At 40.0% G+C, this 19,983-nt stretch overlaps 1 pseudogene; it reads left to right on the forward strand.

Moving 5' to 3' along the window:
* The first annotated feature begins 264 nt into the window (after positions 1-264).
* The window catches only part of LOC127673198 (zinc finger protein 431-like), a 132,110-nt pseudogene continuing 112,391 nt past the window's right edge, over positions 265-19,983 (forward strand).

Raw genomic sequence — 19,983 nt, forward strand, 5'->3', positions numbered from 1 at the left:
GATCTGTTTCCCCTGCATGTCCCTCTCAGTTGGCATTTCTCTAGCAAGGCTGTGTCCTATTCAAAGTGTTCAAAAGTGACAGAGGTGGAACTTATAATTAAAGATCCTTCTAAAATGACACAGTGATTATAAATTTTGAGTCAGAAAATAAGCAGAGCAAGCACGAGAATTATGTAAATATATATTTGTGAGAGCATATATTTATTTTCCGGTGATGTCAGTATCATGCTTTGTGTTGTACATGTATGGGATATTTAGGATGCAGTGACATTTGATGATGTGCATGTGAAATTCACTGAGGAAGAGTGGAATTTGCTGGATCCTTCCCAGAAGAGTCTCTACAAAAATGTGATGTTGGAAACCTACCTGAACCTCAAAGCTATAGGTAATTTTTCTTTCTGAAGGAAACAAATGCTTTTTTGTTATTGATGATCTTCTATTATTTTAATTGTATGAAAATTGAGCTGAATAATTCAGTTTCACTGAATTTTCACTGTAACTTTCACAGTACAGTTAAAATTCACAGTATCTTTAATTTTGCCTATTTTCCAATAGTATATCATTCATTTTCTTGTACTGTGTTTTAGGCTATAATTGGGAAGACCATCACCTTGAAGAACATTGTCAAAGTTGTAGAAAACATGAAAGGTAATTTTCATGTGCAAGCTTATACAAATTTGTCTCTGAGGAAATTTTAATATCTTATGGAATCTCCAGTTAAAAGCAAGACTATAAAATAACAGTTCTTTAAGTGTAGCTTTGATTATAATATTCTTACAAAACCATGTACCTCAAGATCCAATATCTGGTTTGTGTATCCATTTGATACATAGCTCCATTAGAACTATGCTGTGGACCTGGCATTCTGTATATCATCAAAGTATTTAGAAATTGCATAATGAATAATGATAAATCTACATCCAAAACATTCCAATAAGCAATTAGTCCATAGAAAGTTTGGGGTTAGTCATATTCTTGTAGTAATATGGTTAAGTTTGGCGAGAGAGCATTTTATGAGTATCAAGAATGTTGTTGTGGAGAAACATTAGACTATATTGCACGTGGTATGAGAAGCAAAAATTCAAACAGTGTGAATGCAATGTGTAAAACTTTCACTTATCATTCTTTTTTATTAGGTATATCGTATGTCACAATGGGTAAAAATGATGTGAGCGTAGGCATATTGAAAGCGGAAACATAAAATTTTCTGTTCTAAAACAAGAAGATACATAGTATTCTGACTTTGATAGAAATTATGAATGTGAAAGATATTTGCAATTAGTTGCTTTTCTATTTTTACAGGGATTATCCCAAAACTCATAGTTTAGAAAACCTTTATGGGTATTAAGAATTTGAAAATTCTTCTGTGTGTCATGGTTAATAGTCAAAAGTATTGTAATTTACACGAGAAAATATGAATACAATCAGTGTTATAAAGATCAGAGTTGCTCTTTATTCAGATAGCTAAAATACATCCTATAAAAAGAGGGTACTATAAATATGAGCCATGTAATAACTATCACAGTGGTCTTGAACAACTCATGATGAGGGAGAAAAACATTAACCTTAAGATCTGCTGCTTCTTTACCATTAGACAAATTGTAAACATAATTCATATTAATTACATGATTGATCAGAGTAATGAATGTGGTAAAGATTTCATATGTGCTAATTATCATTGCAGGCATGTAAGAAGATATACTGGAGTGAAACGCTATGAGTGTAATATATGTGGTAAAGCCTTTACAAGACCCAGTCATCTCCAAAGACATAAAATGACACATACAGGAGAGAAACCTTATGAATGTGATCAATGTGATAAAGCCTTTGCACAGCACAGTAATTTTCAATATCATAAAAGAACACATACTGGAGAGAATCCTTATGTATGCAATCAATGTGGGAAAGCCTTTGCATGTCACAGTACTTTCCAATATCATAAAGTAACACATACTGGAGAGAAACCTTATGAAAGTAATCAATGTGGTAAAGCCTTTGCATATCACAGTGGTCTCCGAAGACATAAAAGAACACACACGGGAGGGAAACCTTATGAGTGCAATCAATGTGGTAAAGCCTTTGCATGTAACAGTGATCTCCAAAGACATAAAAGAACACATACTGGAGAGAAACCTTATGAATGTAATCAATGTGGTAAAGCCTTTGCACAGCACAGTCATCTCCAATATCATAAAAGAACACATACTGGAGAGAAACCTTATGAATGTAATCAATGTGGTAAAGCCTTTGCATATCACAGTGATCTCCAAAAACATAAAAAAACACATACTGGAGAGAAACCTTATGAATGTAATCAATGTGGTAAAGCATTTGCACAGCAAAGTGCTCTCCAAAGACATAAACGAACACATACTGGAGGGAAACCTTATGAGTGCCATCAATGTGGTAAAGCCTTTGCACAGTGCAGTACTCTCCAATATCATAAAAGAACACATACTGGAGAGAAGCCTTATGAATGTAATCAATGTGGTAAAGCCTTTGCAACACCCTTTTATCTCCAAAGACATAAAATGACACATACTGGAGAGAAACCTTATGAATGCTATCAATGTGGTAAAGCCTTTGCATGTAACAGTGATCTCCAAAGACATAAAAGAACACATACTGGAGAGAAACCTTATAAATGTAATCAGTGTGGTAAAGCCTTTGCACAGAACAGTAATCTCCAATATCATAAAAGAACCCATACTGGAGAGAAACCTTATGAATGTATTCAATGTGGTAAAGCCTTTGCACAGAACAGGTATCTCCAAATACATAAAAGAACACATACTGGAGAGAAACCTTATGAATGTAATCAATGTGGTAAATCCTTTACAAGACCCAGTCATCTCCAGTATCATAAAAGAACACACTCCGGACAGAAAACTTATTAATGTAATCAATGTGGTAAAGTGTTTTCACCAGGGATAAATCTCCTAATTCTGTGTGCTGGAGAGAAACATAATGAATATGACCATGAATTAAGTGGGAATGAGGAGGGTATCATAGTAGGATATGATAGACATGGGTGCTTGGTATTATTTCCATTCTGGAGATTTTTTTTTTTTTATGCTTTTGCAAAGAAATTGTAGCCCTCGTCTGAAGAGTTTCCTTGAGGTTAAGTGGGAATTAGGAGGGTATCATAGTAGGATATGATAGACATGGGTGCTTGGTATTATTTCCATTCTGGAGATTTTTTTTTTATGCTTTTGCAAAGAAATTGCAGCCCTCGTCTGAAGAGTTTCCTTGAGGTTAAGGTAAATATGTTTACATTAATTGCATTGACAAAGAAAGTAACGAAAATCACCACATAGAATTTGGCATGAAAAATTTTAACAAACATAGAAACTAAGAAAGGAAAAATGAAAAAAGAAAGGTTCAAAATACAAGGCTTTATGAGGAAGTTGAATGAAGTTTAATCATCTGATCAAGGATATTCAATGTCATTAAAGGAATGGTTACATTAGAACAAGATTGCATTCAGCTAAACATTGGATTTGCAGTTGTATGAAAGTGAACTGTATCATGTTAGGAATTATTATTACCTGTTTATTGTTTTGATGTAGACATATGAAGATACAAGTATGTATCAAGTTGCTGAGGGATAGATTTGGATTCTGGGTTCTGAATTTAAAATATAAACAGAAAATCTTAGTTCAAGGCATGGTGTTACATGGTTTTTAACCCACCATTCATGAGACAGAGTCATGCAGATCTTTGAGATCAAGGTAGATCTCTAAGCAAGTTCCAGGAAAGCCAAGATTAGGCAGTGATGTATTTGAAATATTGAAAGCTGCTGATAATGGAATAGACGGAGCCATGTTCCAGCCCCGGTAAGCAGCAAAACTCTGAGAATTTTATCATGAAGTGGTGTTGAATATTGTCAGAGAATTTTACATTACCTCATGAGATGATCAATTCTTGGTTTTTCTTACACTTTAATCCCATTTTGTTTAACCGTTACTGTTTCTAGAATGAAGCCTTCCTCATTGTTAATGGTGGACAATCTTTTGATGTGTTTTATATTTTATTTTATTTTATTTGTTTTATCTTTTAAGTATTTTTTGAATCTGTGGTTTTAGGTATAATTGGTCTGTAATTCTCTTTTTATCCCTCAGTCTTTCCTGACTGGATATGTGAGTAATCAGGGGTTCAGAAAATAAATTGACTAATATTTGTTTTGTTTCTATATTGTTGAATACACTGAATTCTTGTTAAATCCTCTTTGAAAGTCTGGTAGGACTCTTCCCTAAAACTCATAGACGTGGGCTCACATTGGGGACATATTTTTAATGAATTATGTTTTCCTTCATGTTATGTCAGTTTAAGTTGTTTTTCTCTAGTTTAATTTTGGGATGTGGAAAATATTGAGGAAGTTAGCTATTTCTTTTAGAATTTCCAAGTTGGTGGAATGCACCCTTTTTAAACTATGTCTTTACCACTCTCTGGATTTCTTCATTACCTGTTATTTCATCCCCCATTTCATTTTAGATTTCATTAATTTGTATATTCTTTATCTTTTAATAGGGGTTTCTTTATCTTGTCTAATAAAAGGATCAAAAGACCAACTCCATGATTCATTAATTCTTTGAATTGTTCTCTTTCTGTTTTATTAATTTCATCCCCCAACTTGAAAATTGCTTGATGTCTCCTCCTCATTTTCTTGCTCCCTCACTTCTTTTTGTTGTAGCCTTTAAAACATGCTGTTAAATTGCCAGCATGGGAGTTCTCCAATTTTTTCACGTAGGCATTTTGTGCTGTGAACTTTCCTTTAGCTCCACTTTCATTTTCTTTGTATTCCATGAGATTGTGCATGTTGCATATTCATTTCCATTGAACTCTTGAAAGTCTCTGATTTCTTCCTTTTTTCTGTGTAGTCCCATTTTCTCTCAAACATTAGTTTGTAGTCAGTTAGCTGTCCTCCCTCATCTCTTACAACACTGAGACATGAACAGGTTTTTGGCCCAGATCATATATTTTGTCTCATCAGAGAGTGTGGGGATTCCTGGGTCTGGTGCAATCAAGGACATGAGGAACCCAATTTCTAGGGGCCACCCACTGGGCTTTCTTGTTGCTCTCTGAGGTGCAATTTAGTCCTTCCCCATCAGATCGGTCCTCTCCTTACAAATGGCCCCATAGATATGAGAGGTAACAATAACACACCAGCCATGTGTGTCTTGTCTTTTCTCAGCTCTAATGACATTTCAGAGCTTCCAGTTCAACTTCCTGGGCTGACATTCCTGCCAGGTGTGGTCCTCCACATGTGATCTCGGTATTTGACCACCGCTGCCCCAGCGTACCCCTGTCCATCCTGAATGAGGCAGTTGCCATTGGTGAACCCTTTTACCCTTACTTCTATTTGAGCAATCATACAGAGGCCCATCCAGTGAGGTCAGGGTCCAGCAGCAGGGCAGCTGAGTAGATACTTTGTGGAGATTCAAGAAGGGTGGCTGGCAATGAGTCCTTCTGGTATCATTTTTACCCAGAAGCCATTGTGACAGAGGTGTAAATAGAGTGGTTGTTAGCTTGTGCCCATTGGTTACACATTGGCCAATGGCTAACGCCAGGACCCCTGGTCTGAGTATACAGTCCACAGGTCTACAAAGGTCACCTGAAGTTGGCAGAGTAAGGCTTTTTTTCTTTGCAGAGGCTTAAATAGCCTCAATTTTAAGGCATCTAAGTGGTCCTCCATTTTTGTTTTCTTCTGGACAGTCATTTATAAACTGATGAAGAGACTCTATCTGTAGGTTTTAGTACAATATAATGTTGAACTGTAGCAACAAAAGATGATGAGTTTCCATTTTACTTTTATGGTAACCCTGGTCTTGTGGTGCGGGCACTTTTGATTCTCAGGGCCCCCTTACATCCTTTTTAGGCATCACTTATGGTCTTCTGATTTGGCCTTGGCTGCCAACAGGATCTTTCCCAGGTCTCCAGTCTGTTGCTTCTCTCCTCTCATCTGTGTCTCCTCTGCAGTCTGTCCTCCATTAAATACTCTCTTTGCCACTGTCCTTAAATCTTTTAGACAACTCTGTCCTAACTACTCCACCCTCTGGGGCTTTGTGTTCATAGCTGGTGTTCCCTGATTGACAAAAACTCAAGCCACTGCTGCCTTTGCTTCTGGTGATTCAGGGTCCATGGGTGTGTATTGTCAAAAATGTCTCCATGACCCTGTCTAAAAGAGCTGTAGGGCTTTTATTTTCTCTCTTCCTAATATCCTACACACTGAACAAATTTGTGAGCCATCTTGTGGCCACCTCAAGACCTGCCAGCATAGCTGGACTGTGGACAAAGGGCCTCCTCTTACCTTCAGTGTTGTTGCAATAACAGTTTGGGTGAGTTAGGGTAATGAAAACATATTGGGGCCAGTAATCAGCTCATGTCCCAAACCCAGACACTATTGTGGATGCCAACAAGTGTTTGCTGACAGGAGCCTGATATAGTTGTCACCTGAGAGTCTCTGCCAGTGCCTGACAAACACAGAGGGGGACACTCTCAGCCAGGCATTGAACTGAGCACAGGGTCAACAATGGAGGAGCTAGAGAAAGGACCCAAGGAGCTGAAGGGTTTTTTAGCCCCATAGGAGAATCATTAATATTAACCATTAGTACCCCCAGAGCTCCCAGGGACCTAACCATCAACCGAAGTGTGCATATGGAGGGACCCTTGGCTCCACCCACATGGATAGCAGAGGATGGCCTGGTCGGACATCCATGAGAGGAGAGGCCCTTGGACCCATGAAGGCTCATTGCCCCAGGGTAGGGTAATACCAGATCAGGGAAGCAGGAGTGGGTGGGTTAGTGAGCATGGGAAGGGGGGATGGGATAGAGGGTTTTCAGAGGGAAAACGAGGAATGGGGACAACATTTGAAATGTAAATAAAATATAAATAGAAACATATGTATATACAATATAAAATATATAAAATATAAATAAATATAAAAATAAAAAAATTTAAAAAAGCACTTGGGAAGCAGAGGCAGGTGGATTTCTGAGTTTGAGGCCAGCCTGGTCTACAGAGTGAGTTCCAGGACAGCCAGGACTACACAGAGAAACCCTGTCTCAATGAAACAAAAGCAAAAAATAAATGTAAATAAGAAAATATCTAATAAAAAATTCTTTAAACAAAACACATTACCTCTCATTGTGACCACCATGAATGGATCAAGGTCAATTCACAAGAATCTTAATCACTGCTGTTGTTTGATAAATTACTCTGTGAGGAGAACAGGTTTATTCCAGCTCAGGGTTCACAGTAAAGTCCCTCATGGTGGGCAATGCCACTCTGAAGTGTGAAGCAGCTGCGCACTCACATCAGGTGTGTAAATAATCATGACACCAAGAGCAATGAACACCTTCTGCTGCTCAGCCCCTTTCCACACACTGCCCAGGATCCTAGCCAGGGAATGGTGCCGCCCACAGTGGGTGGGGCTTCCCACACCAGTTAAGACAACCAAGGCTGTCCCTTACAGCCACGCCCCGAGGCACCTCGTCCTTGTTAGGATTCTGTCTAAGCTCCACCCCACAGTTACCTGGCAACAGCCAGCTATGCCCCGCCCCACCATTACCTGGCAACAGCCAGGTAGGTCTGGTGCACTATTAAAGGGGCTGCTTGTCCCTCCCCCTCTTTTATCCTCTCACTCTCAGCTTCTCTCTTGTCCCCTTCTTGGGGTCCCCTCCCTTCCTCTCCCCTCCTCCCCTCTCTCCACATGGCCATGGCCGCCTCTGCTTCTCTACTCTCTGCCTCTCTCTGCCTCTACTTCCCTCTTGACTCCCCTCTCCAAGCCCTGAATAAACTCTATTCTGTACTATACCGTCTTGTGTCTGGTAACCTCAGGAGGAAGCAATACCTTGGCATGGGCCCACTGAGGCACGCCCTTCCCCCACACCGCCATTAGAATATATTCTCTCGCCTCTTTCTCTTTTTATGACCACAATAACCTTGACCACTCTAGATCTTATCAAGTAGACAATTGAGGTTAACCATCATGGTGGCTTTGAAGCTCGGTCTATTTATCTAGGCACTGGGGTTCTCTGTCTTGCCTTGCAAGAGTATATGAAATCATTTTCTCAGATTAATTATAATATATAATAATATATATAATGATATATAATATATTATAATATATAATATATAATTAATAATATAAAATAATATATTTTATATTAAAATATTTTATATTTCTAAAATCTATTTATTGGAATTTGTGCATGCACTACCTTTCCCACCAGATCTTAAATGTATTGTGTGACTGTGCCTGACAAAATAGACATTCAAAAATTAAGGGGCTGGGTGGGTACAAACCAGGCCTAGAGACTCCTTCATATTCTGCCCCTTGCTCCCCTCTCATTTCCCTCCTCACCAGGGGTAGTATTTTCCATCATTACTGTTATTAATATGGCTGCCTAGTGGCTTCGTTCCACATAGATCAAAGCTCTTCATAAGGTTTATCTCAGTTTCTCCCCTTGGTTTGGGAAGGTCAAATTGCTAGTTAGCCTAGGATGACCCTTCCCACTCCACAGAGGAGAACAAGGGCAAGGACTCAAGAACTGACTCGTGGGTGGAGGGAGCACCTGGTTGCAGCCCTGCCAGGGAAACATGGCTCCCTAAGGACTCTGTGGGTGACTTGGATTTCCCAGATGGCATTGCCACCATGAGCAAAAATGGTCTCAACCTCCACTCTTTTCCCCACAGTGACTCCACTGTTGACTTCTTCACATCTCTGTGTAGTGTTGTCACTCTTTTTGTGACGTGCTGATCATCATGTTTGGGGAAATTTAATGTACAGTTATGATGGGAATTAAGTCTCTGGGTGGCTAAGATATTGTTCATCGACCTGTAGAAAGGAATGTGAGTTGATGTCACTTAATCATGGCTTTCCCTGTTGTGCTACCACAGATGGCAGACACTGCAGCTCCCCCCGCATTGCTGATGGAGTCCATGCTGACAGCAACATGGGCTGAGCTGGATCACACGTGTGTGTTAGGCATTAGAGGTTCCACACAGCACCATGATCCGGTACAGATATCACTTTGATAACTGTCATGGCTGCTGCTTATGCCTGGCGTGGCAGAGATGATGAGAGTTTATTTGTTAAACAAATGACATAGTGGAGTTGATGAGTTAAGCAGGGAGCCTGGCATCTAATCAGTTCTCGAGTGCCCAGGGCATGGTTGTATGGAAAGCTTAGGCTGAGCCTTATTCAAGTGTGCATGCATATATTTTAAAAATAACAGCAGTGCGTTTAACATGTAGACAGAACCCAAAATTAAATTTCTTAAAGGAATTAGGCTAGCCTCTCCTCTCAACATTGAGAACTAACATAAAATAATAATAATAATGAGTGAATGTCTCAGATGTCTAGAAAAGATAAAAATGTATAAGTTTTGACTTTTTCCCCCTTAAAGCCCTCCGCAATAGACAAGCAATAAATAGGCTTTGATTTGCAAATTAAAACCTTAATTTTTATTAAAAAAAAAACACATTTGGAAGTGGGATTTACCTTGTAATCAAATGCAGACGTGTGAATCCTGAGGCTCAGTCTTAAGGCATCAGGCAGTGAGTTTGCAGGGAATTAAAGTGCTGTTGACTTGTCAGGGTGAGATGAGGCTGTGGGGGAAGATGATATGGGTGGGTCCTCAATGGATGGGTAAGGGGATGAACTTGGAGCATGTTTGAGACCGGTGGGATATTTTGCATTCTTGTCAAGGGTTTGGATTGTTTGCTTGTTTTTTGTGTGTGTGTTTTTTGTTGTTGTTGTTGTTGTTTTTTTTTTGTTTTTTTTTTTTTTTTTTGAGACAGGGTTTTATCATTAGCCCTAGCTGTCCCTAGATATAGTTTTGTAGACCAGTCTGGCCTCGAACTCACAAGATATCTGCCTGTTTCTGCCCCCCCCCCACCAAGTGCTCGGATTAAAGGTGTATTCCACCACTGCTTGGTTGCCGATGTTCTTTTTAAATATGGTAGGATGTAGAGCAACACTGAGAGCCACCTGATACCTGAGAACACATGGCAACTGCTAAGTGCAAAACCTGCTCTTGCTGTCCTACTGTTTTGTTGAAAAGGAAGGGAGTCAAGAGGGGTTTAGAAGGGTGGTAACTTCAGCAGCCAAGCCATTAGCTCAGGGGCTAAACTTTTTGCCCATATTTTTTATTGAGTGTGTTTGCAGTTATCACTGTAAAGCAATAATGTCGCCCAGTGTTATTTAATATTCCCTCTGATAAAGGTGTCCAAGCCCCGGATCCAGAGGTGGCTGCATTGAAGTAACTTGCAGTAATTTCTAAATGTCGCCTGCAATCTTTGTTTTCGAACTGGAGTCGTTTGAGTAGCACACATGTAGTGTGTGATGTTTATTAACTTGAGTGTTTTGAGACAGGATCCTGCTGTGTAGTCTAGGGCTGCCCTAGAACTCACTACGTCTTCTAGGTTGGGTGGAGCTCACTGCAGTCTCCTGGTTGACAAGTGCCCAGCGATGTGTGTGTGGTGGTGGCAGTGTATGTGTGCCTCACCTGTCTAGGCTGATGCTTTTAAAGAAGCTCTTCAGAGACTGGGGAGAGATGAGCTGTGTCCTGACCTCAGAGTAGGTAATAAATTGATCAGCAACAACTATCTAATATCAAGGACATTTACTGCCATTCTTTAAAAAAATAATAATTAGCCAGGCATGGTGGCGCACGCCTGTAATCCCAGAACTTGGGAGGCAGAGGCAGGCAGATTTCTGAGTTTGAGGCCAGCCTGGTCTACAGAGTGAGTTCCAGGATAGCCAGGACTACACAGAGAAACCCTGTCTCAAAAAACAAACAAACAAACAAAAAAACAAAAACCAAAAACCAAAACAACAAAAAAAAACATAATAATTTTTTTAGGTGCAGTGTGTCTGTGAGCTTGGGAAAGCTGATGTTGGGAGTAATACGTACTCTTCTGTTGTATGTGAACTGGGCCCCATGATGACGTAATGATATTTCCCATCTCGGAATTCTGCCTATGTGGATAACTCACTTTCTACTATCATTGGGGGCTGGAAAGAAGATTTTGATATAATGAAAAAGGACTAGGAAGGCAGATGAGTGAAAAGATAGAACCTGATTTCGCATAGCACAACAAACAATTCCTTTGACCCGATCCTGAGACTAACCCTAACTCTGACATTTCTTCTTTGTAAAATAGGGAAACTTTTGATTCAGTGAAACCATGAAGAATAATGGTGGCCATCTTGAACCTAACCCTGAGCCTATCCCTGTGACTTATTCTAAATCTCTAATCTTATCTTATCTCCTTAATTTCCTAAGCATCTTTACCATAACAACCCTTGTTCTGATAGTAACCATAACCCTCTAATCCCCTAGGGGTGTTTCTAAATTATACATTTTAAATTGAGAAACCGTTTCTTACTCTTGATCTTTAGAGATGTTCTGACCCATCTTTGATCTAGGCTAGAGATGCTTTTTCAACCTATATAAGGAAAGGTCATTTTTGTTTTTTGTATTTGTACTACTTTATTTTACTAAACAAAATAGATTTGTTTAACTTTGCTTTTTTAAAACTCGCATCAGAAATAATTATTTCCTAAGTATTCCCTGTAAGATCCTGCAACGTGAAATTAACCAGTTCTTGATATATTTAACTTCCCTTGGCTGACAGCCTTCATCAGGACATTCTATTAATTACCCTTTCTATTTACAGAGAAAGATTCATTTTCACTATGATTTGAGATAGACTTATCTAGAAAATCTATACTAATCTAACTGTGTTTTTCCTCTAATTTGCCACTGATGAAAATTGTCTGGATAATAATAGTGTTCAACAACGATTGCCTTACATATCTGGCTTTTCATCTGAGGTTGTCTATTACCTATCATCTGTTTAAGGGAGCTTCAGTTTCCCTGATCCAAGCATTTAGCCATAAACAAACCTCTCGGTTTGTTTTTTTGTTTGTTTGTTTTGCGACAGATTTTCTCTATAGTGCTGGCTGTCGCGAAACTCACTTTGTAGACCAGGCTGTTATTCCTGTGTTACAGTTTTCTCTCTAGATTTATAGAGTGTTGGCTGAGTGTGGCCTCTTTCACTGACTTCTTTGATATGTTCAGGAAAGATTGCTGGTTATTGTTGACTGCTAGGAGAGCAGGTGGGCAGCAAGAGATCATCTTTTCAATCCACAAGGGGACATAGTCAGGAGAGAGGTAAATCTGCCAGCATTTCTACATGTCAGAGCTACGTTCATCTGAAGGAGCCTCAGTTGAGGGTGTGCTCTCATCAGAATGGCCGTTGTTGTGTCAGTGTGAGGTAGTGTTCATGATTCTGAATGTGACAATATTCATAAGCTAGTGGGCCTGGGCTGGATAAGAGAGCAACCTGAGCATGGGACAACGCCCAAGCAGGAGAGCAAGCCAGGAGACAAAGCTTGTCCATGTTTTTACCTTCAGTTTGTAGCTTCAGTTTCGTAAAACACGTGTAAACAGACGCAAAAAGTTTGAAGATAATCACATGCATCCTATCACATCACCAAAGACTTCGGCTGGGTTTGAAATAATAAGAGAAGTCCCACATCAACATGGATACCGAACAACATCCTACTCCATGATAACTCGTACAAGGAAGATTACAGAAAAAAATGATTAGTATTTAGTGAAAATGAAGGCAAAACAAATCTAAACCTTTGACATACAACTGACGCAGTGCTGATAAGAAAACTCGTAGTTCTGATTATTTGTAATTCACACAAAAAAACAAGGATTAGGTGAATAGTCTCCCGCTGAATACAGACAATGCCGTCCTCTGATGCATATGTGACTGGGGTCCCGCCCAAGCCCAAGTATGCTCTTTGCTGCATGGCTTAGACGCGGTGAGCTCCCAGGGGTCTGGGTTACTGATACTGTTGGTCTTCTTAAGTTATTGGAATCCCCTACAGCTCCTTCCGTTCTTCTTCTAACTCTTCCATAGGGATCCATGACCTGAGTGCAATGATTGGCTGTGAGTATCTGCATCTGTCTCAGTTGCTGTCAGAGCCTCTCAGAGGACAGCCATGCTAGGCTCCTGTCTGCAAGAGCATAGGGTTTCTTCCCTTCTCAAATGGCTGTCTCCCAATATAGATTTTTGTATTGAAAAAAAGAATTAAAAACAGTTTATGATAAAATTGAAGATTTTCGTGGAAAATATTTCTGATAATATAGACGAGATATATAGAAAAAAGTTTAAAATTTAAAATTTTCATGGAAAGTTAAAGAGTAAAATGATATACATAAAACATTGCTATATTATTTCAAAAATAAAATAGAACCTTTTATGGTTGAATTAAAGATTTACATGGAAAATATTTCTAATAAATTATAGAAAATTTTAGAAAAGATATGTTAAAATTGAAGATTATCATGGAAAATATTATATAGATTAAATAATGGTAGGCATCCACCTTAAATTAACTTAGAAAGGTTTTTATATCTACCATTTTATCTATGCTATGGAAATATTAAATTTTAACGTGTTTGTCTACATATTCTTGAATTTTATTAGAAATGTTTTTACGTAAATCTTCAATTTCACCTGAAAATATTTGTAATTCCACTTTCAGTCAACTTAGAATTATTTTATACCTATCATTTTATCTGTATAATCTCCATTATAGTGTTCAATTTTAACATGTTTTTCTATATATATTTTCAAATGTATCAGAAATATTTTCCATGTAAATCATCGAGTTTATCAGAAAATGTTTACAATTCCAATGTCGTATTCACAATGAGACAGAGCTATGCTTTTCACAGTCAGAAAAAGGGGGCTTCAGGCCCACCAGACCTTGATGTTGGTGGTGACTCAATACTGACACTTTGAGCAGCCTGTACTACCTGTTTTTTGTTATGACCATGTACCAAGTAGCTGGTTGTATATCACATTTGTCTTCTTTGTTTGGAGACAGGTTTCTAAACAAACCTGATGAAGGAACATGGGAATCCTAACATACTAGTCTCTAACCACCCTGCTTAGCATCCTATCCGTGGGGTGTGTTTAAGGCCGTCCCCCTTCAGCTAAATGCTACTTACTGTCACTATTTCCTAAGCTTGGTAAGACCTTTCCTTCACCAAATCCAACCTTCTACACCTCAGTTTAATATTGCAGTGCTCCCCAACACATGAGAGGCCTTTTAAATATTCCGCAAAATTAACTGCAGGTGGATCTTACACCTTGGTGTTAACTGCTAAGGGCAGAACTTGTAGAAGATTTCAGAGAAAGCAGCGCTGTCCAATTTTTTCATCCTGCCCATGACATTTCTTCAAGCAAGCCCCTGGTCCTAGTATTTTGAGCAGATTCAGCCCTGATAGTGAAGTTATTCAGAGGTCACGGCCTGATCTAGCAAGTGAGGAGCACCACAAGGGACCTCACAGGTGCAAACATCTGGCTATACCTGGCCGACGCTTCCCATGCAGCTCTAGGGAGGACCAACCACCACTGCTCCCACTGCTCATATGTCTGCTCCTCCTCACTATGGACAGTGACACTGTGCTCAACATGTCTCAAAAACGGAGCTTACTATAGACATTTACATGAATAAATTATGAAATTCAAAGCTAAATGGAACTGGAAAAAGGCCCAATGCTAGGATTATTTTCCATGTAAATCTCCAATTTTATCAAAATTTTCTAATTCCCTCATTATTTAATTTAGAAATATTTTTATTTCTATCATTTTAGAAGCATCCCTTTCCTTGTAAATCTTCAACTTTCACAACTTTTTCTATGTATTTCTTCAACTTTATCAGGAATATATTCCATGAAAATCTTCCCTTTCATCCCAAATTTTTCTATGTCCTTGGTCATTCAGTAAAAATAAAATTATGTACAATTTTTAACATTATTTTCCAACAAATTCTTCAATTTTAACACATTTTTCAATATATTACTTTAATTTTCTCGGAAATGTTTTACATGTAAACCCTCAATTTTATCAGAAAGTGTGTCTAGTTATTTTTTCAATCATTTTAGGAATTTTTTATGTCTCCTGTTTATCTGTATTATTTTTCAAATAAACCTTCACTATTTCAAGTTCTACTTCATTTTTTTTCACAAATATTTTCAGTGAATGTTTCTACTACCTTTTTCAATTAGTTCAGAAATAGTTTATAAGTCTAATAATATTTTATCTGTATTAACTCTTCTGATATCTTCAATTATAATACATTTTCTGTATATTACTTCAATTGTCTTAGAAATATTTTCCATCAAAATCTTCAATTTTATCAAAATTTTTTTCTAGGTTATTGGACAATGTTCTAGGTATATTTTCTATGTTTACTATTTTACTATTCTTATTTTCCAATTAATTCTTCAATTTGAACACACATATCTTCAATATCACTACAGATATTAGTTAAGATAAACTTTAATTTTATCAGAAAATATTTCTATTTAATTTTTCAATTATTTAGAGATGTTTTCATGTACACAAAATTATCTGAATAATTTCCAGTGAAAATCTTCAATTTAACACTACTTTTCCATATATTGTTTCCATTATATCAGAAACAATTTCCTTGAAAATCATGAATTTTATGAGAAAATGTTTCTAGGTGCTTGATTTAGTAAAGATAATTTATCTTTTTACCATTATTATTTTCCAACAGATTTTTCAATTTTAACACATTATTTTTCAATTTTTTCCTAAAATTGAGTTTGCCTACACATTTAGTTTTCTTTGTCAACTTTTTATGTGTATTTATTTTCAATGCCCAATCTTAATTTTAAATAAAAATTCTGAATATTTCTTCAATTTTATAAGAAGTATTTTCCATGAGAGCTATCAATTTGATTAGAATTTTTTTATGTGGTTTGTCAGTTAGTTTTGATGTATTATCTATGTGGACAATGTCATGTGTATTATTGTACATCAAATTCTTCAATTTTAACACACATATTTATATATTTCTTCAAATTCAGTGAAAATGTCACATTGGCAGCACTGTCAGTCACTCAGAGACTGCAGTCCCTGCCCCTGACGTCACGCCAACTCCGCCCCTCACCCATCTATCGCAGCCCCGGGCGGTAGCCAGGTTGGATTCCCTGACTGTCACCCAGCAACCGCTGGCCGTGCCCCCTGACTTCCCCTGAGCCTCGCCCCAGCCCTGTGGCCTTGCACCTCAGCCCCTGGTAACCTCTGGCACCACCCCTGACATCACCACAGTGCCCGCCCTGCATCCAGCCTCCTGGAATGTGGTCATTTCCTGTCTTTAATTTATGAATGAAAGTGGGCTGGGAGTTTGAATGTGCGCGTTGGTCATAGGTCTGGCTGAGGCGGGAAGGAGGTGACTGCGCGCATTTAGCGACTGCTGCTGTTGCTGAGCTTCCAGGGCTCTGAGCAGCCTGGCCTGGAATTGTGGAACGGGACCGCATTCGTGTGCTCATCTGGATGAAGATAGTGTTCCATGCTGCGGGTGTCTGTGAGCTCTCAAGTCACACCACGCTATCCTCCTGTCGTCTCCACAGACGTGGTCTGTGAGTTTGGAGAGGCCTGGCAAGACGCGGGCTTCCCGCTCTGTAAAGTTTACAGTGGGGCGGAGTGCAAACCCTCTCTGTGCTCTGGGCAGGGACAGTGGACGGGCAAGGCGCGGGCTTCCCGCTCTGGAAAGTTTGCAGTGGGGCCGAGTGCAAACCCTCTCTGTGCTACTCCAGGCAGGGACAATGGCCAGGCAAGGAGCAAGCTTCCCACTCTGCTCTGGAAAGTTTGCAGCAGGGCAGAGTGCAAACTCTCTCTTTGCTCCAGGTGTGGACAGTGTACGGGCAAGGCGCAGGCTTCCCGCTCTGGAAAGTTTGCAGCGGGTCAGAGTGCAAACCTGCTCTGTGCTCCTCCAGGCGGGCACAGTGGCCTCCTAGCACAACCCTCCTGTGGGAATGGAAGCTGAACCTGGCCGCCCTGGATCTCTGGGCTGTGCACCCGGCCCTGGCTTCTGGCTGTGAGCTGGTGAGACAGGAAGGGAATTCACAGGCCAATAAACTGCATCCTGATCCTTAATGACACAGGCTGGGCTGAGAAAAGACAAAGACCTGGTAGAGTTTACAGAGGTCTGGGCTGGCGCTTTCCCAAGGAACATTAATGATCAAGTTGGAGCTGGCTGGGGTCAAGGGCCGTGGGATGGGCGGGGATAGGACCCAGGGTAATTTGATTTTTGTTTGTTTGTTTGTTTGTTTGTTTGTTTGATATGTTTGTTAGTTTTGTTAATTTCTGTAGTAGTTTTTTTTATTGCTTTACTTTAGATGCTTAGTGTTTCAATTATTGTGCAGTAAAGGGACTTTTCCCCAATCTGTTTGCATGCTTTTACATTAACTCTGGCTATATATTTATAATAACTCTGGCTATTCTTACACAGGCACCTTCTTTAGTTTAGGAAATTTTCATTTAGGATTTTATTGGAAATGTTTTCTAGACATTTATGCTGATTGATCTTCACTCTCACCCTCACCCTCTCCTTCTGAGGTGTTCCCTGTGGGTGTGCAGCTTGAATGCTTCTCTGTGTCCTGCTGTGAGCTCTGCTGTTGTGTGCTGTGAGGGGACCTCAGGGAAACGCTGAAATCAAGACATGGTGAGCACAGGATATCTGCCCACAATGGGGAGGAAAATGAGGCTGAGCAGTGGGACCTGGGGTGGTGGGTCCTCTATGGGGTTGGATCGGAAGCATCAGCCAGATGTGACTTCCTGTGAGGTTTCTAGTGGTTCTTCTTACTTGCAATTTCAGGCCATGACCTCTGAATAACTTCAGTATCATGGCTGATTGTAATTCTGTCCAAAATATCTGGACCAGTTGCTTTCTTGTAGACGCCTGGGTGATTTTTGTGACTAAAACCTGTGTCAAAACCTTTTTGTCTTTTATAATATACACTAAAAAGGCAGGAATAGGACTGGAGAGAAGGCTCAGAGGTTAAGAGCTCTGGCTATACTTACACAGGTCATGAGTTCAATTCTTAGCAACCACATAGTATGTATGTATCACTTAACACGTTGAAGGCAAGGGTGAGAAATCTGGGCTATATGATATTGTTTTCGGCAATGAGGTAAAATTCATAGCCACCTGGATATACAATCATACCACATCTAAAAATGTAAAACCTATATCAGGTGGTTCTGGCACACACCTTTAATCCCAGTACCTGGGACGCAGAGGCAGGCAGATATCTGAGTTAGAGGCCAGCCAGGGGTACACAGAGAAACCCTATCTCAAAAAAACAAAACAAATAAATAAATAAATAAAATAAAGAAGTAAATAAAAATAAAAAAAAACTACATAAATACATAAAATGCAAAACCTAAGTAAAACCTGTAACTTTCCCCAGAGATTTGAGAAGCCACGCTACTGAGTGAGAGCGCCTGCTCATGTGAGTCTTAGAGGAGAAGCCATGTTTACACAGGCTAAAGGGAGGGGAGTTTCCCATGACAAGTTCGAGTCCAGACAAAGAAAGAGATGAGACAATATACCTATCAGTACTTCCAAATGTCTGTTTATACTTTAAACTATGTCATTGCCTAGAAAAGAGGCTTCCGTTCAGTTGTCTCTCCTTCCAGGCTTGAATGGAACTCATTGTGTAGCCCAGGCTTACTGTCGCACACTGTGCTCCTGTGTGTGGTTAGCAGCCTTGGATTTTCTCTTTTTCCTCCACTATGCATGCCGAGAGCCCTTTGCTTTTAGAACTCTGCATAGACGCCAAACAAGCCTCTAAGAAAACACAACTGAAGCCCTTTGGAGGAAGAGTTGGGAGGATTTCACACCCGTCTAATCCATGAAGTGTATTTCATGCGAGTTCAGGGTCAGGAAAATCAAGTAAAGTAGTATGGCTGAAGAGTGAGTGAATGAGCAGTCGACCTGTGGAAGGAGAAAGTCGAGCGTGCAATGGCCGGATGTCAGCTTACCATAAAAATATCTGGAAAGTGTCACAGAGATGGCTCAGTTGGCAACAGTACTCACTCCCAAGCCTAAAAACCCTAAGTTTCATCCCAGGACTCACATGGTAGGAGACACTGACTCCCACAAAATTGTCCTCTGAACCTCACACATGCACCCTCTCACACGTATGTACACCATCAATAAACAAACATGAAAAAATACCTTTTCACCTGGAAAGAGCACAAAACAAAGGATGAATGACCATCATCCCTGAAGGGCAGACGTGGGGGAGATTTTCCATTTCTGTAATATATGTCATTATGAATATCTGTTTTATGTCTACAACAATAGACAGAGGAGGAGGAGGAAGCAGAGGCCGTTGCTGTCTTAGAAACTTCGTTTTGGTGTCTGCTCTAAGCTTGTGTCTGCTGAAGCATCCTTTCTCATCCCCCTGCCTCTGCTTCCCAGTGCTGTCTTTCCAAACCCACACCGCTGTGCTCTGGGGAGCACTTGAGGCACCTGGGAGTAAGGACCCCACCCTCCTGGCCAGCAGACTCCTTCTCTATGCAAACAGCACTTGTCTCCAACAATCTCCAAGCTTGCCACCCCCACCCCTGCAAGCACACAGAGGCCCTTTCCTGAATCTACCCAAACCCCAGCCCCTTCACCACAGTCCTCCCTCGATGGATTGCCCTGTATTATTATTCTGCCCCTCCCAGCCTGGCACTTCCCCCTCCCCCATTTCCAACTCTCCTCTGCAGCAAACCACTGAGACCCAGTGAAAATCTACTGTCTATTTAGTGATGCATGTCACGGTATATGTGGTTAGTGCTCTGCCTCGTTAACCAGGAGTTCCACGTGCTGCATGCATGCATGAATACACACATACACAACAGGCACACAAGTCCACAGGCTGGCTGCAAACTTAATTGCCTTCCCGAGAGACCAAAGAGCTCCTCCTCACTCGGGTCCCTGCCATCTCCACGTCCAATGTTTAAACAAAGCTGTTTAGATTCTCCCAGGATTAAGACAAGTGGAAAACTGCAAGCCCAGACCTCAACCTCATTTTCTCTAAAACAAAACATGTCACTCTGAGTGCGTACACACCCGACAACACG

The sequence above is a fragment of the Apodemus sylvaticus genome, chromosome 22 (assembly GCF_947179515.1).
Source record: "Apodemus sylvaticus chromosome 22, mApoSyl1.1, whole genome shotgun sequence".
In the NCBI taxonomy this organism is placed as follows: domain Eukaryota; kingdom Metazoa; phylum Chordata; class Mammalia; order Rodentia; family Muridae; genus Apodemus; species Apodemus sylvaticus.